Source organism: Giraffa tippelskirchi, chromosome 9, assembly GCF_054371585.1.
Source record: "Giraffa tippelskirchi isolate mGirTip1 chromosome 9, T2T-mGirTip1v1.2.pri, whole genome shotgun sequence".
Lineage (NCBI taxonomy): Eukaryota > Metazoa > Chordata > Mammalia > Artiodactyla > Giraffidae > Giraffa > Giraffa tippelskirchi.
Window position 1 is genome coordinate 94,596,780 of NC_137283.1, and position 15,825 is coordinate 94,612,604.

General features: G+C 37.2%; 1 protein-coding gene and 1 non-coding gene across 3 annotated transcripts in view; both read right to left on the reverse strand.

Moving 5' to 3' along the window:
- Positions 1–15,825, reverse strand: part of NKAIN2 (sodium/potassium transporting ATPase interacting 2) — a 635,629-nt gene that overhangs the window by 366,148 nt on the left and 253,656 nt on the right. The window lies entirely within an intron of this gene.
- TRNAT-AGU (transfer RNA threonine (anticodon AGU)) lies at positions 9,703–9,780 on the reverse strand. The gene has a single exon. It is a non-coding gene; the product is annotated as a tRNA-Thr (tRNA).

Below are 15,825 nucleotides of genomic sequence, written 5' to 3' on the forward strand. Positions count from 1 at the left end.
AGGAGGATTCTTTACCACTGAGCCACTGCCACCAGTAGTTTGTCTTCCCCAACTCCATTGGGGGTTGGAAGCCCAGAAATTCTGACTGAAACATAGAGACAACAATAATAAAAAATAGTAAATATTTTTTCTGCTTATAGTAGAGAATGACTTAGGAACAGAATTGTAATCCTGGATCACCTAAGAGTTTTAGGGTTTAACCAATTCCATATGTAAAACTGTTAAGTCACTCAGTTGTGTCCAACTCTGTGTCACCACGGACTACAGCCCACCAGGCTCCTCTGTTCATGGAATTCTCCAGGCAAGAATACTGGAGTGGGTAGCCTTTACCTTCTCATGTTCCCCCTTGAATTTGGTTGGTTGACTTTTCTCCTTGAATAAGCTTGGACTTATCTGTATTCCATAAATGTAGTTAAGTAAAAAGATTCCATTTGATGTCTGCTTCAAAACACAAGTTCATAGAATCCTTGGTACTTAGGATAAACTTGGTTTAGAAGCACAGACCATAAATATCATAGATGAAAGGAATCCTTGAAATAATCCCAATTAAAGGTTCCTGAACTGTGAGTTCATGAAACTAATGGGTTCCTGAGGGTCCCAAAGTGGTTTCTAGGATACACAAGCTCTTTTTGAAATGAAATTATTTCTGACTAAATGGATTTTTCTTAGTAGCTATTCCATAGCTGCTATCACTTTCTGAGTTAGCCATGATCTAATGATTTTAGAAACATGTATCAGTGCAACTACCCTTAAAAAAGAAAAAAAAAGGAAATGTAACCAGAATTGTCACTTAGGTAGTCGGGAAGGGCACTTATGCTCAGTATTTCTAGACTAGTGCTCTTGACATATCTCATGTTGACTTCCAATCTAAAACTGTAGCCTGTGCTAAGCGCTTGAGCTATTGAAGATTTCATAGCAGAGTGCTGGGAAATTGTCTATAATCTTAACCACTATTTTGAGTTTTTTTAAACATGGCTATTGGTTATAAAATTTTAAAAAGCCACCTTATCTCATCTTAGGTGATCTATATACAGTATTATTTATAATATTTAATATGATAATTTATTTGTGACACTTCATGTTATATTTTTGCTACTATACACAATTTTCATTTCCTTGGAGATTCTAAAATTCAAGATTCTCATGTGGTTTCCAGTTCTGCTCTTATATAGATTAAAAATCCAATTTTATAAACTACAATGGAAATAGGAGATACATCGTTATTCATAGTTTATATTACTCATATTTATTTATTGTCCTTTTTCTACTGCATGACATTTTTTCCAATCCTGAGTATAGACTAAACAGGTTCCTTTTTTTTTATGGGTCTGAATTAGAAAGTCAAAAGTTTAAAATATATTTACCTTCATTTAAATTGGAAATATAAGTGCTAAGAAATATGTCTTAATGCTCAGAGTTGGAAAGATAAGCTGTAATGCTATTTTCACCCTATTTTCTGACTTGATTTGCTCTATTATCTGCACTTACTGTTTTGTGACTCAATTCCCACATTTCTTAGATGTGATTATCTCTTAGTGAAATACATATGACACATAGATGCAAAACACATTTTCTTTCCTTTTATTCCTTCATGGCTATGGCATATGAAGTGATGCTTGCAAAAATAAAATTCACATGATCAAAACTTGACAGATTCACTGCAATAGAGGCATTTTATGATAGAGCAGTTATGATTTATGCTTTGTTAGTCTGACTGGTATTACAGTTTGCATACAGTGTTTCTTATACAGTGTAGCTGATTACCACTGTTATTAGCAAGAATATTTTTTAACATAAATAACATAAAAGGAAATTGATGCTATACAAAACTATTTGATCATATACCACCCACACATATTTTCAATGGAGTCAAATATTATATCAAAATCATGCATCTTCCTTAGTAATTATGAATCATAGAAGCCAGTCTTATTTTCCTTAAACAGACTCACAAAATAAAATCAGTTCTGTGATGGCAACTGTTACTTTCCCTATTCTTTGCTTAAATAAAGAATTAAAAAGATTCTCTCGAAGATTCCACCTGTTAGAATGTAAAACTCCCAGGGATTCACTAGTCCACACAAACACCAAGATGGAAGAGCGTGACTCATGTGGTTTACACTTTGGTTTAGTGTATGTTTGTGTTTTCAAAGGCAGTTGGACATGCTCTGAGAAATTGTACATTTTAGACACCATATTGTTATTAAATTATAAAGGAATTTTACTGCACACTTTAGAAAATATATGGGACCAAAACTGTTTTGAGACCCCAAAACAAATCATTTAAACTAATGACATCTATTATGAGATGTCAACCATAATCAGTTTCAATTAGACTCCCAAAGAATGTCAGAGTGGCTCAGTCCTTGAAGGAATTGCTATGGTTAAAGATCTGTCTGCATGCTCATTATAAGTTTAATTTTTGAAAGGTTTATAACTCAGCCAGGTTAATTTGCTTTGGGAAGAGACTTAGCACTCTGCTTTCTAACCCAGATATATTTTTGAGGGTTTAAAAAATATATATTTAAATTGCTTTGGCTTTTCAGTGATATGAACTTTTCTTTACCATTGTCTTTCTAACAAACATTTTTAGATTTTTATTCCTAATCATTCCCCATAAAAATTTTAATCCCACTGATATCCTTACATCTGTATCTGCACTAAAGCTCTTTTGAAGGCCTTGAACACATATCATAACTACTCTTTTTAAATTCTTCCCTCAATAAACCTATTTTTGCTGTCTTGAGAGTAAATGCACCCCCATTGAGATATGCATGATCTATAGCAACACTACAGATCTCTTGGGATCCACAGACTTCAAGATTTCTCTATTTATTAATGAATACATAAAGGAATTTCTCGAAGTCAGAATAAATTCTAAAAGAATGAAGTTCAGTTATTATCTGCTTTGATAAAAAATAACCTGGTAATAAGAACCTTTAAAAATAATTCTTCACTTAATCTTTCAAACAGGTAGGACACACTTCTGTATCTACCTTTCAATACAGGTAAAAAGTCTAGATCAAAGATTTGGAAAATAGAATTTAGAACAATTGATTTATTAGCAGCTGATTAAGATAATACTGTCAGAGATTTAAATGATTTGCAGTTTTTACTTGCTATTGGCAGATGCAATTGAATCAGGAATTTTACAAATTGATTTCTAATACAAATTATTTTATAGAAGATAAAAATATCTGCATTTATAGAATAAAACAATTTTAGAGCAGGAAGACAACTGTGGTCCATTCTTCCCTGATACTTTTACAATGCTGTAGAATCTGAGACCCAAGTGTATTATCAGAGTCATATAATGCCAGCTCAAAGCTGGGAGTAAGATCTTCTTCTTCACAGCCCTGACTACTTGTCGTAATTCTTAAGATAATGTCTTTCCTTTGGAATGTCCCACTGTATAAAAATTTGATATCTCTAACTTTCCAGAAGATAAATCACTTATAAACAGTGTTCTTCTAGGTGTCTAGTGTCACCTCCAACAAGAGTTTATAAGCTTCTGTGAACTCTCTTTGGATTGCACAGTCTCTTCTGTGACATATACAAGCCATACTAAATGATCATTGTATTGATCATTGACTCAACATTCAGTTAATCAGTTCAGTTGACCAATTCAATTGATCATTGACTCAACATTCAAAAAACTAAGATCATAACACCCAGTCCCATCACTTCATGGCAAATAGATTGGAAAACAATGGAAACAGTGACAGACTTTATTTTCTTGGGCTCCAAAATCACTGCAAATGGTGACTGCAGCCATGAAATTAGGAGACTCTTGCTCCTTGGAAGAAAAGCTATGACCAACCTAGACAGCATATTAAAAAGCAGAGGCATTGCTTTGCCAACAAAGGTCCATCTAGTCAAAGCTACTATTTTTCCAGTAGTCATGTATAGATATGAGAATTGGACCATAAAGAAAGCTGAGCACCGAAGAATTGATGCTTTTGAACTGTGGTGTTGAGAAGGCTCTTGAGAGTCCCTTGGACAGCGAGGAGATCAAACCAGTGAATCCTAAAGGAAATCAGTCCTGAATATTCATTGGAAGGACTGATGCTGAACCTCCAAAAATTTGGCCACCTGATACGAAAACTGACTCATTGGAAAAGACCCTTTTGTTAGGAAAGATTGAAGGCAGGAGGAGAAGGGGACAGCAGAAGGTGAGATGGTTGGATAGCATCACTGACTCGATGGACATGAGCTTGAGCCAGCTCAGGGAGTTGGTGGTAGCCAGGGAAGCCTGGCGTGCTACAGTCCTTGGGGTTGCAAAGAGTCAGATATGACTGGGCGACTGAATTGAACTGAACTGATCATTTATAAGGCAACTTAAAACTTCCTTCTTGTGAAAGTACTAAATTTCAGAAATTTGTTATTGAGAACCATTTCAACATTTCACACTCTAGGGCAATTGCAGACATTAGTTTTCTATCAGCAAATCAATGATAATAAGTAGAATAATTTCAAAGGAATTTTAAGAATAAAAATATCTCTAGAGATGACTTCTCAAAGCAAATTCAAGTGGAGAAACTTAAGGTCCTACTTCTACTAAAGCTGATGATAAAGACAAGCTATTAATGACGATGATGGTACCTCAACTTCTTAGAAATAAAGCAAGTCTAGAATTGCATTTTTAGTTAGAAAATACTACAAATTTTAATAATCAAGAAAAGTAAAGATATCAGATGAAAGGTCAAATACTGGTACATAATCTGAATAATACCTGCTCCTTTATATTTCACATACTCTTTTCTTTTCACATACTGTAGGCTTCTTCTAATGTACTTGGAAACCTACAAATCAAGGTCTGAAGTTACTGTAACAACAGCCGATGTTGAACTTCATAGTTTTTTTCTCTTTATAGCTGAAGAGTAAGTTGTAGCTGGCAGTAAGCCACCTGTTCATTAAATATTTTAAGCCCTGAAATAAAAAGCATCTCAATATGCTGTGCAGACATTCCAAAAAACAAAACAAAACTTTATACCATACTTACACTGAATCATCATTTAACAAGGTATTAGCAAGGTCTATGCATTGTGATGAATGAAAATAAGCAAGTGACTTCAAAACTTGAGAGATGGTGCCAAATTCTAAAATGCATTCAAATGCTTTGAGGTTAAAAAATTGTCTTGCTGTATATTGATTTCAGCAAATAAGTGATTCAATAAAATTCAATAAAAATTTTAAAGTTTTTAATTGTTCACCCACTTCCATGCCATGATTTTTGCTACTGACAGAATTCTTTCTGCCATATAACTATATAAGGGATTGCACTGTAGGCATACTTTTGCTGAGACAATGTGGTAGGGAAAACTCAATGTGATGATCCATCTCATCCCAGAAATTGTTAGGTTACCATGTGATTACCTAAAATAAACTTTTTATTTTATAATAGTTTTAAATTTACCAAAAGGTTCTGAATATAGTACAAAGTGTTCCTGTATGCCTTACAAGCAGTTCCCCTATTATTAGCGTCTTACATTAGTACAGTACATTTGACACAATTACTAAATACATGTCAATACATCATTATTAATTAATATCGTTACTTTATTCAGATATCCTTACTGTTTACCTAATATCCTTTTTCTGTTCCAGGATCCCATGCAGAGGACCACATTATATTTAGTCATCAAATCTCCATATGCTCCTCTAGATTATGACTTTCCTTACTTTGGATGACCTTGACAGTTTTGAGGAATACTGGTCAGACAATTTGCAGCATTTTCCTTAATTTGTGTTTTTCTATTATCCTTAGGATTCGACTGGGATAATGTGTTTTTGGGGAGAAAGACCACAAAGGGAAAGCACCATTCTTATCACATCCTGTCGAGACTACATGCTATCAATATAACTAGTGATTTTAACCTTGATCATATGAATGAGATGGTATTTGTAGGCTTCTTCATTATAAAGTTACTTTTCCTCCCATATCCATATTGTGCTCTCTGGAAGGAAGTCACTCTGGGTAGTCTCCAGTTAAGGAATGGATAGTTATGCTCTACCTTCTGGAAAGCATAGTATCTATAAATGTGATTTCAAATTTTCTGCACAGGAGACTATTTCTCCAATCTACCTATTTAATAATTTATTTATATTAGTATAGACTATTTGAGTTGTAATCCAATACTGTAATTTAATTTTTTCTAAGTTGTTCCAGCTTTGGCCATTTGGAGCTCTTTCTATTGGCTCCTATATCCTTTTGGCATGTCCTCATTGGTGTGTGTGTGTGTGCTTTCTTACTTTCGAGTGCTACCAGATATTCTACACTCATTTTGCATATTATTTGCTGTAACCCTAGAATCAGTCATTTCAAGAAACCCTTGGCTCCTTTTATTTGAGAATGGCATTAAAAAAAGATCAGTATGCTGAATGCACCATCTAGTTTTTATTTGATAAATATAGCGATGTTTGTCAAACAACATTGTTTTCTGGTCTAATAGTGTAACTAATATTAAGACAAATATTCTTCTTTTAAAAGCCATTTCCTTATACCTGTTAATACAGAATAAACTTAACCCCTAAACACTTTAGGAAACAGCCTTCTGTGCTTTATTTAAGAGGAGGGCAATCATTGTGAGACAAGCTAATTACTGATATAACAGGAAACTTGCTGCTTGGGTTGGAATTGTCCTCCTCACCTTTCACCTGCTAGCAGATAATAGGCTTTGTGCTCATTGCCTCAAGGGAGAAACTGTGGCAGAGCAGAAACCCAAAATAACCTGCTAGTCTCCCTAGGTTTGTGTTCAAAGCACTGAAGACCTTTGTAAAAGGATAATTGTTGACATTTTCAAGGCGTTTTGACCAGATCAGGAAAGAAAACATTGGAATTCTCTCCCAGATATCCGAAGAGGATGAGAGTGAGATAGAGACAAAAGACAGAGAAAAGTTATTTTAGAGGATTAGGCAGAGGTAGCACTACTAGGGAAATGCCAGGCAGGTAATTTGAGGCAGGCAGGATCACATGCATCTGGCAGAAGATTCTTGGCTCTCACAGGCAGTACCAAATAGCAGAAAACTAACAGGCCTCCAGAACTGGTGAAACAGACATGTCATGGCTAACCTGCATGGGCCATTTATCAGAGCAGATGGCCCAACTTCCTCCTCTTCTCAATAGCCTGACACTATGGAAGACGTTAGGGATACAGCAGAAACTTGGTGTAGGCCCTTAAAGGGAGGCTCAGAGTTAAAACACTAAGTTGGGCTTTGGAACACTAAGGCATATTTCTAGCTCGTTTGCCTTTGTGGACTAAGACTTACACCCGCAGTAGCTCTTATATTCCCCTTACTTTGATTAAGGATTAGAGCAAATCTATCACCCCTTGAAAGAGATTTATAAGGGATGCTTTTTAAGTACTTGGGATATTTGACAGAAAGAATTAGTGCAGAGTGGTACAGCTTTTCCTTTTCTTAAGATTATTTAATTTTGGTTGGAAGTCTGAGACCCAGTATTAATAAAATGCTTTCAGTCCAAAGGGTGAAACTGATTAAGGAGGTTGAGTATGTGGTTAAAAACAGATTTTGATGTTGTCAAAATAACTGCCATGAATAGAAGGCTGCCTAAATTTATATCTGGGGCTCACTGTTTTCAGGAGATATTGTTTCAGGACCTCTGGTTGTCTGCATTTCAATGTCATGTGTACGAAAGAAGGAAAACAGGGGAACAAATAGTCTCCACTTCATTGTATAAAGAGGAGTGAATTCCTATTTGCAAACAGGTTGGAATATAGTAAGCAAGATATAAGTGATCACTGAATAAAGATAAGTTACTTGAGCTACAATGATTTGGTGCTGTCTTCATATATACTTCTTTTGTTATCACAGTGCATGTAACATTGCTTTAAAAAAGGAAATCCCTCTGAACAATTTAAAGTTCTAATGCTGACTAATACCTAACTGGTTTCTAAACTTTATATATGAGAATTTTGATTATATTTTTGCTTTTGATTATTTTAGCAACTAATACTGTGCCTTAAACATGCCTGTCAAAAATCAGGCATGTTTTTTTCTTTTGTTCTTAAACACCATGCACACACATACACACTCGTATACAGGTGCCTGCCTGAGTTCATTAAAGAAATAGGTTTGATAGATTTAAAGCTTCCTTCAAGCCTTTTGAATGAGATTCACAAGGCTCAGTATTTGACCAAGAGGCAGATGCTAGTCAGAGCTTGGCTTACTTAGAAAAAAACACATTTTTTTCTTGTAAGATGTAAACACCAAAGAGATAGACATTTTTACTTTGGGGCTGAAAAGATTTCCATATCTTGCCAATTAGGATTAGCTTTGTTTTAAAGTCCAAGGATGAGAAATTATTTTTCTGTGCATTCTTTATACACACACAGGCACATGCACCCGTACAGTTCAGGGCTGGAAGCTCTGTGAACAGGCATCTTCACATTAAGGAATTAGAAAAATCTATCTTCACATAAATGTCTGCGAAGCCCTTTAAAAATCAGGGCTTTAAGTTTTTCAAAGATTTATTTATTTAGTTTTGAAAAAAAAAGTAAGTACCTCATCAGTTCTCTCACAAAAAATCTTCAAATGCTTTTGGGAAAGAAATGAATTTTAAAGTGTGTTCAGTCATACTTTATTCAAGCAAAGCAGTGGGAAAAAAAAGTCTTAGAATCAGAACTACAGCTCACCATAATCTGGTTAAAATTATCTCCAGCACCACCTGTCATTATTAATATGTAGGAGAAGGAAAACTACCTTTTGCCTGAGAACGTGGCCCATCAGCTCGTCGGTACTCTGTCTTATCCTGATGGCAGTTACATTTTCAATTCTTCTTGAACTATCATACATTCGTTGAAGGTAGCTCATGGTTTAATTTAAATGTGTTTTAAGGAACATTTCATTAGCATTTACATCTACTGATGGAAGAAAATCCACAGGTCTTTTATATTTTCTGTCTCTCAAGTTCTGTTAAATTTGCAAGCTTAACCATTTTGCTTGGCTTAAAAAAGCTGTTATGTTGTTTTGGAAAGTGATAATATACTAAAGCATAAGCACCAAAGTATCAATTGTGAGACTGATTCTTAGCAGAAACTAGAGATATGTGCTCTAAAACTTGGATCTGAAAATAACTCATAATTAGAAACAAACAGATAAAGTAAGGCTGTCTTTCTCAGACCCACAAAACTGAGATGCACATTAATCAAATCCATCTTTTAATTTTGGTGATTTCAGTTCATGTCAAAATTAGCTGAGTTGCATGTCTAATACCCACTTTTATGGCTTGAGAAATTTCTCAACAAACTGTTAAAGAACTTATTTTGGGATATCTCTAGAACATTCTAGTCTAGATTAGTGTGCTGCCTGATGTCCAACTGGATCAAAAAACCATTGGATTTAATCTTGAGCGCACTATCTATATGTATAATAAAATATTCTTCTTGATAGGTATAGGGACCTATATAGTGCTGTGCTTAGTGGCTCAGTCATGTCTGACTCTTTGCAACTCCATGGACTGTAGCCCACCAGGCTCTTCTGTCCAAGGAATTCTCCAGGCAAGAATACTGGAGTGGGTTGCCGTGGCCTCCTCCAGGGGATTGAACCAACCCAACCTAGGGATTGAACCCAGGTCTCGCACATTGCAGGTGGTTCTTTACTGTCTGAGCCACCAAAGAAGCCTTAAGATTGACTGGATCTTTGATCTCCCTAAACCCTTTTTGCAGGCAGGAAAATCACAAAAGGTCCCACTGGGATTTGAACCCAGGATCTCCTGTTTACTAGACAGGTGCTTTAACCAGCTAAGCCACAGAGGAGGCCTCCAAATAGTTCTACTGCTTGCAATTTGAAAGCATAGTTACTGACACAAGTTATGGTGAAGAAAGTTACTTTGACACCTACAACATTTATTCAATATTTACCACCTAGTATGTATTAGTCATGGTGTCTTTTTTTGCCTTCTTTAAAATATGTATATTTTTCATTTTTAATTGAAAAAATTTCCCATGCTAGTAAGGTTATGCCCAAAATCCCTCAAGCTAGGCTTCAGCAGTACATGTAGTGAGAACTTCCAGATGTACAAGCTGGGGTTAGGAAAGGCAGAGGAATGAGATTTCCAATTGCCAACATTCGCTGGATCATAGAGAAAGCAAGGGAATTGTAGGAAAACATCTACTTCTGCTTTGTTGACTATGCTAAAGCCTTTGTGTGGATCACAACAAACTGTGGAAAATTTTTCAGGAGATGGCAATACCAGACCACCTTACTGGTCCCCTGAGAAACTTGTATATGGGTCAAGAAGCAATAGTTAGAACCTTACATGGAACAAGTGACTAGTTGAGAAATGAGAAAGGAGTACAACAAGGCTGTATATCATCAGCCTGTTTATTTAACTTATATGCAAAGTACATCATGTGAAATGTGGGGCTAGATGACTCACAAGCTGGAATCAAGATTGTCGGGAGAAATATCAACAACCTCAAATATGGAGATGACACCACCCTTATGGCAGAAAGCAAAGAGGAACTAAAGAGCTTCTTGATGAAGGTAAAAGATGAGAGTGAGAAAGCTGTCTTAAAACTCAACATTCAAGAAACTAGGATCATGGCGTCTGGTCCCATTTCTTCATGGCAAATAGAAGGTGGAAAAAGTAGTGGCAGTGATAGCTTTTCTTTTCTTGGGCTCCAAAATCACTGTGGATGGTGACTGCAGCCATGAGATTAGAAGACACTTGCTTCTTGGAATTTTCATTCCAAGAAGCTATGACAAACCTAGACAGTGTGTTAAAAAGCAAAGACATCATTTTGCTGACAAAGGTCCAGATAGTCAAAGCTATGGTTTTTCTAGTAATCATGTACAGATGTGAGAGATGAACCATAAAAAAGGCTGGGTGCCAAATAATTGATATTTTCAAATTGTGGTACTGGAGAAGACTCTTGAGAGTCCTCTGGACTGCATGAGGTCAAATCAGTCAATCCTAAAGGAAATCAACCCTGAATATTCACTGGAAGGACTGATGTTGAAGCTCTGATACTGTGGCCATCTGCTGTAAAGAGCGAACTCACTGGAAAAGACCCTGATGCTGGGAAGGATTGAGGGCAGGAAGAGAAGGGGGCGCCACAACAGAGGATGAGATGGTTGGATGGCATCACAGACTCAATGGACATGAATTTGAGAAAACTCTGGGAGATACTGAAGGACAGGGAAGCCTGATGTGCTGCAGTCCACGGGGTTGCAAAGAGTCATACGTGACTTAGAGACTGAACAACAATATAAAGAATTTGTGCACACACACACACACATAAATACTTAAACCGCTAGAACACACATCTTTAGCACAAATATCACAGGCATTTTTGAATGCTGAAGAATCTCTGAAGAATCACTTTGTTCCTCCCAGATGGGACAAGCGATGCATCAATCAACTTGTATGGCATGTTCATGGAAAGTAGAGCAAAATCCCAGTAGAAGCAAGCAAGCTCATTATAACTGTGTCTGTTATAACACAGTGTCTGTGCTAATTTTGCCAAATTTATTTCCTTTCCCTTCTTTGTAATAAAGAACTTAAAATGGCTTATGAAAGGGAAAGGGCACCACTGAAATAATGAAACTTGGCAGTTACTACCTTGAACAGGTGTCATATTTCCCCCTTAAATACAACTCAAAGAAAATCTAAAGCATAAATATTTACTGATACTATAATTTGGTTCTCAGATAGGCAGCAGTAATTTGTATTAGTAAATGATAATACTGACTTTGATGCTTACCCATACAGGTACCTATCGTTGAAAAGAGTCATTATTGGTTAGTATCTGGCACTTGTCCTTTTATACATTTGTGGTTATAATTACTGCTTCTAAAAACTATTTGTACACTGTGCCTTGAGGACTTTTTGCTTTGTTTTGCTTTTTTTCCCCAAGTTTTGACACATCTTTAGACACAACTGATATAGTGCATTCAATGAGTTCCAAATGAAAGGCTGGATGTGGGAATGATGGTGAACTGGCACATCATAGGTCCCATTCTCTTAGACACAAGGTACACAGAGTCTTTTTTCACGGGACACACCTAATTCCTCAGCAGTAAGGCATACAGAAGAACATAAAATTGTCATAGGACATTTCCAATAGCACTTTGCATTTTTTAGTTAGTCTAGTGTATCGATATGCCAGCAAATTTGGAAAACTCAGCAGTGGCCACAAGACTGGAAAAGGTCAGTTTTCATTCCAATCCCAAAGAAAGGCAATGCCAAAGAATGCTCAAACTACCGCACAATTGCACTCATCTCACGTGCTAGTAAAGTAATGCTCAAAATTCTCCAAGCCAGGCTTCAGCAATACATGAACCGTGAACTTCCAGATATTCAAGCTGGTTTTAGAAAAGGGAGAGGAACCAGAGATCAAACTGCCAACATCCACTGGATCATCGAAAAAGCAAAAGAGTTCCAGAAAAACATCTATTTCTGCTTTACTGACTACGGCAAAGCCTTTGACTATGTGGATCACAATAAACTGTGGAAAATTCTGAAAGAGATGGGAATACGAGACCACCTGACCTGCCTCTTGAGAAACCTGTATGCAGGTCAGGAAGCAACAGTTAGAACTGGACATGGAACAACAGACTGGTGCCAAATAGGAAAGGAGTATGTCAAGGCTGTATATTGTCACCCTGCTTATTTAACTTATATGCAGAGTACATCATGAGAAACGCTGGGCTGGAAGAAACACAAGCTGGAATCAAGATTGCCGGGAGAAATATCAATAACCTCAGATATGCGGATGACACCACCCTTATGGCAGAAAGTGAAGAACTAAAGAGCCTCTTGATGAAGGTGAAGGGGGAGAGTGAAAAGGTTGGCTTAAAGCTCAGTGTTCAGAAAACTAAGATCATGGCATCTGGTCCCATCACTCCATGGGAAATAGATGGGGAAACAGTGGAAACAGTGTCAGACTTTATTTTGTTGGGCTCCAGAATCACTGCTGATGGGGACTGCAGCCATGAAATTAAAAGACGCTTACTCCTTGGAAGGAAGGTTATGGACAACCTAGATAGCATATTTAAAAGCAGAGACATTACTTTGCCAACAAAAGTCCATCTAGTCAAGGCTATGGTTTTTCCAGTGGTCATGTATGGTTGTGAGAGTTGGATGGTGAAGAAAGCTGAGCACCGCAGAATTGATGCTTTTGAACTGTGGTGTTGGAGAAGACTCTTGAGAGTCCCTTGGACTGCAAGGAGATCCAATCAATCCATCCTAAAAGAGATCAATCCTGGGTGTTCATTGGAAGGTCTGATGTTGAAGCTGAAACTCCAATACTTTGGCCACGTCATGTGAAGGGTTGACTCATTGGAAAAGACCCTGATGCTGGGTAGGATTGGGGGCGGGAGGAGAAGGGGACGACAGAGGATGAGATGGTTGGATGGCATCACCGATTCGATGGACATGGGTTTGGGTAGACTCCGGGAGTTGGTGATGGACAGAGAGGCCTGGCGTGCTGCAATTCATTGGGTCACAAAGAGTCGGACACGACTGAGCGACTGAACTGAACTGAGTGTATCTGTGAAGCATTAATATAAAAAAGTACCAACAAATACGAGAAACTACTCTCTAAGAATCGGCCCACACAGATCTCAAAACAAAAACCAAACAAGCAAAAAACCTCAAACTAGTTACTACAATGAATGAAATAAACCTCCAAAGCATAAATGTTCTTGGATTTAGGAACTGAAATTTGCATGCCTTATTAAATAGTGCTGCTGCTGCTGCTGCTGCTGCTGCTGCTGCTGTTGCTAAGTTGCTTCACTTGTGTCCGACTCTGTGCGACCCCATAGACGGCAGCTCACCAGGCTCCGCGGTCCCTGGGATTCTCCAGGCAAGAACACTGGAGTGTGTTGCCATTTCCTTCTCCAGTGCATGAAAGGGAAAAGTGGAAGTGAAGTCGCTCAGTTGTGTCCGACTCTTAGCGACCCCATGGACTGCAGCCTACCAGGCTCCTCCATCCATGGGATTTTCCAGGCAAGAGTACTGGAATGGGGTGCCATTGCCTTCTCCGATTAAATAGTGCAGCGCTTTTCAAATTCTAACGTGAAGGAGCACTTTATTTCGAAGTCAATGTTACAAAGAACTTTACCTTACTTCTTTACCTGTGAGTACTGTGCTGATGGAAACCTGACCACCTCATCCTTCTTATCGCCTGGTCACCTCCCATCTCTCTCTACCTAAGTATTTGTACCTAAATTATTAAATAGAAGTTTTCATTGAGTTCCTTGGGTTGGCAGACTTATCAGAATACTCTGTATAAGAGAGTAGGATCTCAAGAGTATCAATGCTTTGCTATAATTGTCTTTTAGATGACAACTCCTATTTATTCCTCAGTGAAGTATTTAGATTCAGCATACATTTTGGCATATAAATATTTTCCAAATGTTTTAATAAAGCAGCTGATGCATTAATATGGAATATGTGCAATAAAAACAGAGTTATATATGTAATTGTCTTGGGAGTGTGCCTGCCTATGAATATGCCAGAGATTGACTGATGAGATATACATTAGAAGATGAGAAAAACAACAGAAAGCATAATTTAAGAATGGGAGATGAGAAGCATATTTATCCTGGGGCTCAAAATATTATATATAAAATTATGCTTGTTCTAAAGAAATAAGAAATTCATATTAAGGCAGAAAATACAGTTTTTCAAAAATATACTTTGCTATTATATATTTAGAATTTAGTGTTTTGAGGTCCTATGCACAAGGCCAAATATTTTAAATTTCATGGGCCATCTAGTTTCTGTTGCATCTATCCCGCTGTCTCCTTACAGCCTATGGGAAGCCTTGTATGTGTGCTCCGTCACTCAATCACCCAGTCGTGTCCGACTCTTTACGACCACATGGACTTTAGCCCGCCAGGCTCCTCTCGTCCATGGAATTTTTCAGTCTAGAATACTGGAAGTGGCTTGCTATTTTTCTCCTCCAGGGGATCTTCCCGATCCTGGGATTGAACCCATGTCTCCTGTATCTCCTGCATTAGCAGACAGATTATTTATCACTAGTGCCACCTGACTGGCACCACCAAGGACTGAACCTTGCATTGCAGGCAGATTCTTTACCATCTGAGCCCCGGGGAAGCCATGGATAGAGGCAAATGAATGGATGTGGCTGGGTTCCAATAAAACTTTGTTTACAAAAAGAGACTGAGGGACAGTCTTAGTCTTAGGCCAGTCTTGACTCTTAGGCTGTATTTAATCAACTCCTATCTTAAAAAAAAAAAAGAACGAAGAAAGGACAAAAGAATGTAATTTTAGTAAAGCTAAATGAGCTTAAGTTGACTTAATCAAGGGACTGTGTTTTATAGTAATATAATTCATCTATCTATCCATTAGACTAATATGCTGATAATTTAAAATTCTGAGAATATATACTCTACAATGTGGAGAACATCTTCATTTTCTTAAAATTTTGAGACTCATTGCATTTCTATTCTCCTGAGTGTAAACATGATGATGGATGGATGGCCATTCTCTAAACAGAGAAAATATTTTCTATTTCTCTCTCTCTGTGTGTTTGTGTGTTCAGTATATTAACCTGTGTCTCCTAATTACAATGAAAATAAAATCTGGAAGTTACTCTTCCCACCTCCTTCACCCTTCTTCTGCAGTCTAGTCTTTCTCTTGAGTTATTTCCTAAAGAGCTTTCACTATTTTTAACTCCATCATCTTTTGTCTAGAATACTGCAAAGTCCCCTGATTGGAACACAACACCTCTTTCCTGGACCCTCCAGCTCCAGTATTACTTTTAAAAGGCTGTGCAAATATGGGGTTACTGACTTTAGGGAGATAAGAAGAGGTGATCAGTAGCAGAATATCTA